This window comes from Phyllostomus hastatus, unplaced genomic scaffold (genome assembly GCF_019186645.2).
Source record: "Phyllostomus hastatus isolate PE091 unplaced genomic scaffold, TTU_PhHast_1.1 phas_contig_86, whole genome shotgun sequence".
NCBI classification, from domain to species: Eukaryota; Metazoa; Chordata; class Mammalia; order Chiroptera; family Phyllostomidae; genus Phyllostomus; species Phyllostomus hastatus.
In genome coordinates, this window is record NW_025333977.1 from 62,438,740 (window position 1) to 62,450,774 (window position 12,035).

The 12,035-nt window shown below is 35.1% G+C and overlaps 1 protein-coding gene across 4 annotated transcripts in view; it reads left to right on the forward strand.

The window, feature by feature from the left end:
- The window catches only part of CUNH3orf38 (chromosome unknown C3orf38 homolog), a 33,988-nt gene that overhangs the window by 7,172 nt on the left and 14,781 nt on the right, over positions 1–12,035 (forward strand). The gene's annotated exons all lie outside the window — the stretch shown is intronic.

Below are 12,035 nucleotides of genomic sequence, written 5' to 3' on the forward strand. Positions count from 1 at the left end.
CATAGGGCAGAGACCCCCACCCCAGCCTAGTCTCTTGCTTTATCACATTCAGCTGGTGTTTGGGAAGTCTGTGGAGGCAAGTGGTAAAGAATAAAACTTTCTATACATAAATCATAGTAATCAGGTGGTCAGATCACAGGAGCACTTGGATTTGATTTGCTGTAGCTTAATAATGGTATCACCGCATTTTTCGGACTATAAGACACACCCCCCCAAATTTGGGAGGAAAGTGGGGGTGTGTCTTATAGCCCAAATGTAGCTTGCCTGGCTTTCTGTGGGGGTAGGAGGGTGCAGCCGTGGAGCAGGGTCACAGGATATTAAATATTTTGCCACATGTTTTTCTTCAAAAATTTCCCTATTTTTCTCTTCTAAAACCTAGGTGCATCTTATAGTCCTAAAAATATGGTATACATCAAGTATCTTTCTGGGGAAATAAATCTCAAAGTAATAGTAATATCAGTATATTAGTATCTGGAATGCAAATAATTTCATGTGTCTCATTAGCTAACAATAATAGGAAAAAAACCACCTAATTTATTAAATCTACTTGCAAATGGCAAACACTTGTTAGGAAAATGTTCTTGGGTTTTCAGAAAAGTTAACATTTTTATGCTAAAGGAAGGCTAGTTACTTAGTCCCAGTAAAAATTTTAATAGCACCAGAAAAAAATATAAAGAATAGTGGTTTAATTTTAAAAATAGCTAATAGAACATTGTGTTTTAACAAAATGGCTTTTGTGGCTAAGTACATCATAAAAATGAATGAAAATCATACCTTAACATTTTTCTTAGTATTTGTTTTCACAAATTTAGATGCCCTTTTCTTCACTCATTCCTAGTTAGGGTTGTGGAGAGGTGTTCATTGACCTTTTGAAAAATAAGACCTGTGTTTCCTCTCCCTAGAAAAAGTATGTTTGCATAAAATACTATAATTGTTGCATATTATTTCAGTGAGTTCTTGGACTTCTTTAAAGCACATCTGTGAATCTTACAGGAATTCTTATACTTCATGTTAAAATACTGCCATAATAGCTCTATTTTCCCCCAGACTACTGTTCTACTATATTAAAAATTAAAGTTATTTTTGGAAACTTTGTGCCCTTGCCAGACTCCCAAAGCTAGAGTACTAAATCTTTTACATGATTCCTAGGAAATCTTGTTAGTTTATGATAGCTGTTAATTTGTAAATTATAGTTTTCAAAAGATGTCAGATTTAAGACAAAACCTACTGAAATATTGTCAAGTAAAACAAAAATCAGAATTCATTTTATTTTGACAAGAAAAATTTGAAGAACAATGAACATGCTTTGGAGTGATAAAAATGAGAAAAGGAAAATATTTTTTTCCCAAGACCCTCACAAAAACTACCCTAAGAAGGTGTTTAAAAATATGAACATTTTCTCTGGAGAGCCTCCATACGTGATCTGCTTTACACCATGTGGTCTCACCTCACCTCCCACACTCACCCCCCACCCTATTTGTAATCTTTGTATGTGGCTAGTTTGCAGCTAGCGCAGCCGAGGTGCTAGAAACAGGGTTTTCTGTATCTGGGCTCTCTGTAACCTTATTTGGCATATAGTTACTGAGCATCTACAGTTCGTGACTTACTGAGTCAAATGCAAGATAAAATAATTCATTACTAGGTTATGTATGTAAAATTATGTTGAATTCAAACTTCAATCCCTGGGTTTAGATGTCTTACGGTGTCTTGGATGTCTTTAGATGCCTAAGGTGTCTACATATAGCTGAGTTTGGTAATATCATTTTGTATGGTCAGAATAAGAAGAAATAATATAATTGACATTTTAAATAGCTATGTAGCTTTACCTAAGTCATATAGATTTTATCAATAAAGAATATAGGATATTTTGACAGATCACTGTATTTAGAGTTAGAAGGAGAATATTTAAGAATTGTATCAGAGTGCACTGAATCTTTTTAGCTTATTTTTTCTAGTTCGAACCTTTCTGGTAGTCTTTCAGTAAAAACGTGTTAATATTAAAATTGAATGCTATATTTGCTGTGAGTTAGAATGTACCTCAAAATATTAAACCAGAATCTGCTGAATTACTTGTGTTAATTAGAATCAGAGGCCTAGAATTTGTTACCTCCTAATTTCTGTTATCGGTACTCGCAAGTTTAATTTTCCCTTTTAGTTAGTTATTTAGTGAGGATTCTTTGGTTAGCAGTTTTCATTTTCAGTTTTTAGATACCCTGAATCTCAAGTGTGAAATTATATTTGAATTAATGAATGTAAGGATTGAAGGAATCCCCTGCAGTCCACTGCCAACTGTGTTACTTGAACAATCTGATGTTTTCTGAAAAAATTAACTAAGGAAAGCCTTTTTTCCTGGATCCATTTAGTTGCATGAGTTTGCATTCATCTTTTTCATCTCCCATTTTTAACTCTACTAATAGTATCAACACTTAATTGTCTCAAATTGTTGCATGTAAGTTACTTTTGCCTCCTTACATAGATCATAAGGAAATAAGTTCTAGGTAAATTCTTAGAACTGGTGAGTCTTACTTATTTCACAATCTTTTCCCCCAGTGCCTTGCACAAGGATATATAAGCCAAATTTTGGGTGCTTAATATGCTGGGTGCTTTTCTGTGCTCCTTGTGTTTATCATCTCATTTCATCCCGTGGACAGCTAAATGAGGTAGATATCATTGTACTTCTTTTACCAAAAAAACAGGGTTGAATGACTTGACCTCCCAGCATTTGGAGCAAATGCCAGAGCCTAGATTTAAAACCAGCTGTGAGAGCCTGAGAGTCTGGTGATAACTTACTAAGTTATATTGCCTCTTACATGTGGTAGGTTTTTGATGCATCCTTTTCAACTGGTTATCTTCAATATGAAGGTTGTCAATTTCTGGCACTTACTGCCAAAGCAAAGATGCCTTTACTCTGTATTGTTTATGGAAATACAGAATAGGAGTGTCAACGCACACTGTATCGTGTTTTAATTAAACCTCTTAAGTTGCTCATGTAGTTATTTAAAACTGCTGGGATGACCCTGGCTGGTGTGACTCAGTGGATTGAGTGCCAGCCTGAGAACCAAAGGTTCAATTCCCAGTCAGGGCACAATCCTAGGTTGTGGGCCAAGTCCAAGCAACTAATACAATGTATCTCTCACACATTGATGTTCCTTTCTCTCCCCCCTCCTCTCTCTCTAAAAATAAATATTTTTTTTAAAAAGAAAGGTGATTGGGTAATATAAAATAATTATTAAATACTAATATTAAATATTTAATAAATCCTAAATATAAAATGTATATGTACCCATTATATCAAATTTCTTGAATTCATTGTCATATCACAGTCTCCAGTCTTCCCTTCCTGTTACGACTGTTGTACTTTCAGCCTGAGAATTAGTCTTTTTCATGTATTCAATTTCTTGCCATGTCTGGGTGTAGTATAGATACAGTATTGTTTTCTATTTCAGCTGTTGCTATAATTAGACTCTTTTTCATAAACCTAGACTTATTTTTTGCTTTAATATTTCTTACATGTTTGTGACATTCCCTTAAAGTACAGCTTTCATCATATTTTCCATGTTCAGAACTTCAGTGGTGTTGCATTACCTTCAAAGTCTGGTTTTCATAACCAGCTAAATTGGATTCCACTAATTTTCACACATCATTTGATCCTGCATTTACTACTGTATATGTAGTCTTTGTATTTACTTATCCAGTACTTATCCCTGTGCTTTTATTGGCCAGGTATATGAAGTTGTAGATTTAACTTTTTGTTGTAGTAGTCTAATAATGTAGAAAGAAAAGAATTATGATTAAAACGGAGTTAGCAACTGGAAATTTCAGTAAGTCAAGCATTTTTTCTCTTTAGGGCATGTATGTCATCTGTCTAGAATAAGCTTTCCCCAGCTTTTTGCATGGCTGCTTTATTTACACTTTTGAGGATTTGGGTTAGATCAGGGGTGTCAGACTCATTTTCACAGGGGGCCATATCAGCCTTGCAGCTGCCTTCAAAGGGCCAAATGTAATTTTAGAACTGTATAAATGTAACTACTCCTTAACAGGTAAGCAAGAGCTCAGCACTGCCACTAGGTAGAAACAAGGTGTGGGGCTAGACGAAACAAGGTGGAGGGCCGCATTCGGCCTGCCACCCCTGTGTTTGCCACATGTGTTAGATGTTTCCTCTCAGACCAAGTACACCCTGTTGATAATATTTATGAGAGCACCTTGTTTATTTTAGTCTTAGTACTTAGCTACTTTAATTTATTAATTTATTAATCTTCTCCACTAGATTTTAAACTGAGAGCAGAGACTGTTTTCACTTTCATTGCATTTCCATTGCTTTGCACAGAGATTAGGTATTCAGTATTTACTAAATATAAAAATAAAGGAACAAATGCTGCTGTTCATTCAGAACCTTATGTCAATATATTCCTAGTCCTTTTCCTGTCTGCTAAAGACAATGCCCAGCACATATATTAGATGCTCAGTAAACATTTGTGAAATGAACAAAGCCAAAGTTATCTTCCTGAATAATGGTATATGAGCTCTAGTACAATCAACACTCTTTAATAGATAAAATTATTAAAGCTTTATGCATTTGTAAAAGATGAAGAAACCGAGCCCCCCCCCCCCCCCGCGTGCACACACACACACACACACACAAGTAATGTGCTGGGAACTACACAATTTTGTTATGAAGACTTTTCCCTGGGATTTTTGGGTTTTCTTTTTTTTTTTACCACAAAACTTGTGTTTTTTCTTGCTCTTTATTTCCAATCTGACTACTGCAACTACCTTATTTTGAAAGGATTTAAATTGTAATTGTTGATTTCTTTATACATAATAAACCAATTGGGTAAGGTGATTTTTAAGTCTGAAGTTACATGGTTTTATGGTTACATGTCTTCTTAGCAACTCAAGAATATTCCTTTTAAGTAAATTTGTAGTTCATTGCTCAGGATTTTTTTTTAATTTTGCTTCCTCATAAGTCACGCTCATTGAAAAACACTTCATTCTTTGTTTTTTTTCCTAACAAGTATACATTTTTAAGAGTGTGTGTAATGTGTGCATTTCTGTTTATAGGAAGGAAAGGCAAAAGGATGAAAATATTACACATCAAATCTACAATAGAAAAGGGAAAAAGTACGAAGCCTTTAAAATATTTTCCTATTTTCTAACCACTAGAAATCCTAAAGTTGTTTGAAACTACCATTCTGTAAAACTCTTTTGCTTTGTTGCATATGTTCAAAATATATTTTCATGTGTTAATCAAGAAAAGTGGAAAGTGGTTTACAGATGGCCAAATTATAGATTGCCAGTAATCTTTAGTAAAAATAAAGATGTTACTAACATAATAAAAAAAGTCCCCACCAATGAACTACAAATTTCTTCAAAGAGAATTGGAGTTGCCAAACAGTTAAGAGTGACATTGGAGACAGTGATATATTTGGGCAGGATTTTTTGTAGGAAGGATGGCACTGAGTGCTGCTCATAAGGTCATTGAGTTAATTCTAGGAAGTTTTAACAGGACTCATTTAACCAGAAGAAGTGGTTTTGCTGTATTGACTCCATTGGTCGGAGACCTTTATGACAGATTTGGCTTAGAGTTCAGAAACAAGGTAACTGGGATAGGTAAGCATGCCAGGGGCTTGAATGCTGGAACTAGTACAAGACTCACAAAATCATTAAGAGAAGTTTTATGAACTCCTAGGAATTAAAAGAAATTGTAAAATGAGCCATAATTTTAATTCTAAAAGCAGCCTTAAACTATGACAAGAATTTAGGACTAAGAAAAAGTTGGTTTGAAATAATATATCAGTGTTTTCTCTTAGATGTTCTTTCAATTTGGTAAACATTGAGCACTTTACCATGTACCAGGTATTTTTTAGTTTCCTAACTTTTCTCACTTTGTTCAATATGTAAAGTAATGTCTACTGTTTAATAAAGGGTTTATTTTATTAGAAATTGCCTCACTGTGATCTCTTATTGATGCCCTTGTTACCACTTTAACTGTTGTCATGTTTTAGGGTTTAATCTGAATTGTAGGTAAAACCCTAACCTTTGGATTAGAGCAGAGCGGCTGAAAGAGTGGCAATCCTTGGTAAACAGCCTGGCAGTTTCAGACAGAGGGAAAAACGCACTGAAACTTTTTTCACATAGGGAAGATTTTGCCAATTTTATGCACATAATTCACATTTTATAAATTTTAATGTAATATGACTTTTATAAAAACTCATTAACGGTGTTCTGTTGTTAGTGTGTGGTTGTTAGGTAACATGACAAGGACCATGTTGGTTAGGTTAGCTCTGCTGACACGAAGTTAATGTGTTCATCTTCAGTAATGGACTTTTCTATTGATTTTAATGTTACGGCAAATTTGTTTTTTGTGGTTCATGAAAATAGTAACAAATACCACCATTAATTAAAGACCTTAATGTAAATATTAGGAAGAAACCTCATTGTGAATGCAGAATTAGAATGTGTATGTGCTGTACAGTTGGTTTTGAGTGGGATGTTTTCAACACATCAGCTGAATTACATAAGGAAGTTGGCCTGCGACCTACCAGTTTAGTAGCGCATGGTCTGCCAGTATTTGCATGTCACTATCAGAATTGTCACACTTGGTATGTGAATTTAGTTAAGTAGTTTTATTTTTCCTGAATAACTGTAAAATATATAATACATCTTAGTTTAAAATCTGTCATACAAGGTGGAGAAGAGTCCAAAATTACAAGTATCATGCAGAGTTGTACTCCTTAAAATAAAACCAAGTATAAAACACTGCTACCAGTTTCTGTCCCAGATGATTGGCACACACAGCACACTGAGCGCTTGATGACAGGAAGCTACCTCCCTTAACATCAGTTGCTGGGGTCCCTGCCTAAGATCAATTACTTGGACATGAAGACATTTTAACATCTCTTGATGATTGTTAATGATAAGATCTTGATGATCTTAATGATTATGTCCATTTTTCTGTTTGTATTTTCTGTGTTGGGCCATCGGATATAATCCTCAGAAATAATGCATGCTAGCCTCTAACAACTATGAAGCAATCTGTTACATGTGTGTCTGAATTTGTAGGCTAGGTTCAAATATTAAATAAATCTGTAGCAAAGTAATAAACACTGTTGCCAAGAAGCTTGTACAAACAGTCTCAATAACAAATTCCGATTAGAAAACAATGTTATTAGAAAAGTTCTAAGAAGGTTGCATACTTCAGTAACAGCATAGAAGAGCAGTTCCTATGATATGTATTCTGGAGGATATTTATTTTTTCAAGCTATACGAGAAAGTTTGCTTACAGGTAGTCACAGAGTTAGAAGAAGTGAGCCATAGAAGAAATGGGCTCAGGAAAGGCATTACAGAGGCAAAAGAAGGAGGGAGGGAAGAGGGGAGGCATGGTATGGGTGTGCTCTGGAAAAAGCACAGCACTGGGTCCCCTGTCTTAAGGGCTTTTGTATGGAGGTCTTGGTGGAATATTCATCAGCCTTCCAGGGGTGCACCTCAGGGTTGTGGTATCCATGGCTAGGTTGTCACCAGAGAAGAGAGGGTCACTTAGTGTCAGTGCAGCTGGTCCTGAGGCAGCCATGGGTTGCTCTGACTGGTTTTGCTGCTTCTCTGGGCCTGGAGCTGAAACAGCTGAGGTCTGTGTCACCTCCAAGGGTTAATGCTTAAGGAAGTGGTGGTGCAAGGGCTTGTAGTTTTGCCCTTTGCTAGATACCTGGGGCTCTCCACCCTGGGGACCCTCTGTCTGCTCCAGGCCTGTTGTCCCTAGTCGGCTCATGCCTATCTACCTGTTACATCCCCACTCTCCCACCCCCCTCAAGGATCTTGGCTCTGAATTTTCTAAGGGAAAGGAATGTAGAGTCTCTTCTATGGCTACTTCCTGCAGATGGAAGGGGGTTGCAATGGTGTTTAGGGTCACTAAAAGTAGTCTCTGAGTATGAATAGGGCTTGTAACCTGTTGGAGGCAACTTGTATTATAAATCTTCATGTTATTGGGGCAAGAACTAGAACAACAAAGAATTATGGTGGACAGTTCTAGAGGATATTTTGTAGACAAAACCATAGATGTACAGTGCCTAAATCATTATTTGGCATAAATGACTGAGAAGTCCTTGAATATATAACACAGATTACACAAAAAAATAAGTTTTGGTGAGGGCTAGAAAGGATATGTTAATCTTTAATAATGGTTCACCATTTTGGGGGCGGCAATGATGGTGGTGGTTAGGTAAGTAAGAGGCTTATACAAAAAAGTCAAAGTAGTCAACTCATCCCATTCTTAAAAGAACAGTTACTTGTTCAACAAGAAACCATGAAGACCCTGATTCAGTGTTGAAAGGAATAGAAATACAATGAAATTTACCCCTTGTGTCTACACCAGTTTTTATAATGGCACTGTATGAAACACTGGTCAGGAAGTTACAAAGCTGTATTTTTAATCCAGTTATGCCTCTTCAGAGGAAAGGCATTCACAGGAGGTTTTGAGATAAATTCAGAGATTAAAATATTTCTTGGTGACATTGTTAATGTTAGTAAAGGGCTTTTCCTTGATGTGAGGTATCTTGCTTGTGGCATCTCAACCAGTCTGTCTACTGTCGTGAAGAGACATCCCCCCCTCCAGGTCCATAGTGTGAACTGTAATGGCAGGGAGTTGAGATGATTTTAAGATTACAGAACTTTTGTGCAAATGGCTCAGTTTTACAGAGCTTTATTCCCCAGTAACTCCCCCAATCTCATTTTCCTGGTTTACTGCTGAAACAGGATATTTGGGTACTTATTTAAAACCATGCCCAAATACTGCAACATAATATGAAAGAATACTTTCCTAAACTGAGTGCAAAGGACAGATTAGGAATCCATTTAATACCATCTGCAGGTAGATTTTTCTTTTGGTGATGCTAGGTAAGAAGATCATTGTGAAGGTATGTGACTAAAGAATATTATATGTGGATCAATAAGAAAATGAGCAGTTATACAAATCACATGTCTATTTTTAGAATACCAGTGATAAACTTCCTCTTTCAATATGAACATAGTAATATAGAACAAAATTACGGGAAAACATAACTGCTTATACTTACACATCATTTTTAAGAGAGGTTCAATAAGTTGTACACTAAACACTTATGCTGACCTGACTTTATATACTGTTTTTTTTTCCTTAAAGCAATAATCACCTTCTCTCATGAGCATTGCAACTGAAAACATTGCCTGCATTTTTTTGTTTGTTTGTTTTGTCTTATTTTTAAACAAGCATTCATTGCTCTTATTTTCTGTCCTTTTATAATCCTGATATTTTGGCAATTTGTCAGAGATCACTTCATTCCATACTTTCTCTTTCCACCCAAATTAAGGCTTAGTTTGAAACATTTTCAGTACTGGAATGAAGAATACTTTTTTAAAAAGCTATTTTCTTTTGTTCACATTTGATGAATTACAATGACTAATGACATGTCACTTATCAGTAGACAGTCTTTCTTTTAGAAGTATGTAGAGCATGGACCTGTTTTGTATAATATATTGGAGGGAGGGGAGAGTCTCAATAATTTTTATGTTCCTTGTTATTTCCTAACCAAAATTAAGCTTCTATTCATTATCATAATTAGTAAATACATAAATATGTCATACTTCTATACTTATATTCAAATGGCTGGCTATGATCCTTCATTTTATAGGCTAGTCTTTATCTTTTTTAAATTTTTAATTGTTATTCTATTAGAGTTGTCTCAATTTGTCCCCCTTTGCCCTCCTCTGCTGCCCCCCCCACCTCCCACCGTCAATCCCCACACCGTTGTTCACCTCCTATAGGCTAGTCTTTGTAAGGCTGGCATTTCAGAAGCTCTTGAACTTGCACATTAGGGAAAGTTTCGAGTTGTTCACAAGTACTTTTTTTAAAAAAAGATTTTATTTATTTAGAGAGAGGGCAAGGGAAGGAGAAAGAGAGAGAAACATCAATGTGCTAAGGGTGTATCTATTGGTTGCCTCTGACATGCCCCCAACTGGGGACTTGGCCCACACTCCAGGAATGTGCCCTGACTGGGAATCAGACTGGTGGTGATCTTTCAGTTTGCAGGCCGGATCTCAATCCACTGAGCCACACCAGCCAGGGCTCACAAGTACCTTTAAAATACTCATCCCAATCACGAGACTTTGCATAGTGATGCATTTAATTCTTATCCATAATAAAGGTAGCATGCCAATAAACAAGTTCTCAAGATACATAAAGTATAGTGAGTAGTATAAGTATATACCACTCTTGAATAAGCAATAACTAATTTTTAAATAGTGAACTTGATTCTAAAAGCTTTTAGGGGCCGCATAGAACTTTCAGATAAATGAACAAATACATTCCATTTTCTAAGGTAAGTTTGCTTTAATGATAGGTTTATTTTGATCCACAAAATAATTTTCTGAGAATTTTAATAAAATGTTTGGTTTTACAAGTTCCATTTTAGAATACCTACTTTAAAATACTAAATTGTAATTCCTTTTAAACGTGTTTATTTGGTTACATATTGCTGGACACAAATTTGTGAAGGCCCAAGCATCATGACATACTGTTGCAAAACTACCTGGCGTTTCATTCCCTGTTGCAGTTTTTTCTTTCAAAATTAAGAAGAGGTCAAGAACATTTTATCCTCCTCTTGTTTGGAATCCAGATGCTGCGGCTGATTATTTTGAAGGAAAGAAGTTTGCAGTAGCATCCTAAAGTAGAATGTGGAATTTTAGTGACATCTGGTGGTCAAGACTTTTCTCTGAGTTTTCCAAGTCTACGTAATGGAATTGGCTTTGTAATAGTGGACTTGCAGCTGGAAAACACAAACTTCTAAGGGTACCTAAAGATTTTGGAAAATTTAAGTTGGTATAAAGGCTTTTAAGGTAACCAATTTCCTTATCCCTAATCTCCTGCCCTCTCCCTAAATGACCTTGACTATACTCAGCCTTGCTTTATAGTTACCATTCTCCCACTTTACACAAGAAAGATCTATTTCTCTTGCACCTTCCCAGCCTCATGGTAGTGCATTGCCTGGTGATAGCAAAATCTTTTGGGTTATTGGAGTTGGTACAGTTGAAAGGAATCACTACAGTAGTGTCCAACAAAAGTTTTTCAAGTGGCTGCTAAGCTTTAAAATTACTCAGTTTCTACAAAATTGAAAAAATTACAGTTTCATTTGATCACTTTGTAAAAATAAATCTTGGCCATAAATCATCATCTGAAATTTTTCTTTTGATGTAAAATTAATGTATACTATAATGTACAAATTTTACTTAGGAATATGTTCAAAATATTGGATGATACTATAATTCCATTTCTCTTATTAATGTAAGCATGATTTTTCATGCTTATATCAAAAAGTGAATATGATTGATGAACTCTTATATAGCAATAAATTCATCTAATTAAATTATGATTTTCAGTAAAATGTGTGAATTATATTGTTTAGATGACTTAAATAATACTAAAAATTATAACAATCCAGAAGAAAATTTTAGCACTTAAAACATTATAGAGCTTTTATTTTTAATTATGAAATTTTTCTTACATAGAAGTGTTGTGATTAATAAGTCTTTTAAGCATAAAGTATATCACATTGGGATAAAAATCTGTGGGAGAACCAGAATAAAATTAGAAATTAAAGGAATACAACTAAAATTTCTAATTATAAAGAGGAACCTATTTATAAATATTTCAGTAGATGTTGGTGGGTGGAGAACTCAATGAAGTTGGATACATTTTAAAGAATGATTTAACACTTCTGTTTTAAAAAATAGAAATTACTTTTTTTGCAGCTACTTAGTAATGTAATGAAATATTTCAAATGTTAACTCAAAACTTGGGAGGTGATAAAGTTTTCAACATTCTTTTAGAGGATAAGGTAGCAAATAAGTTTGAAGAGCAGGACTTGATGGTATTTAATGTGACCTTCAGTTCACTGGCTCAGATAGATAATGTTGGGGAGGAAAACCACTTTCACTCATGCTTTAGATATGTGGTAATATTTTCTGAAACTAAAATGAAGACAAACTCTGAGTACTTAATAGAACAT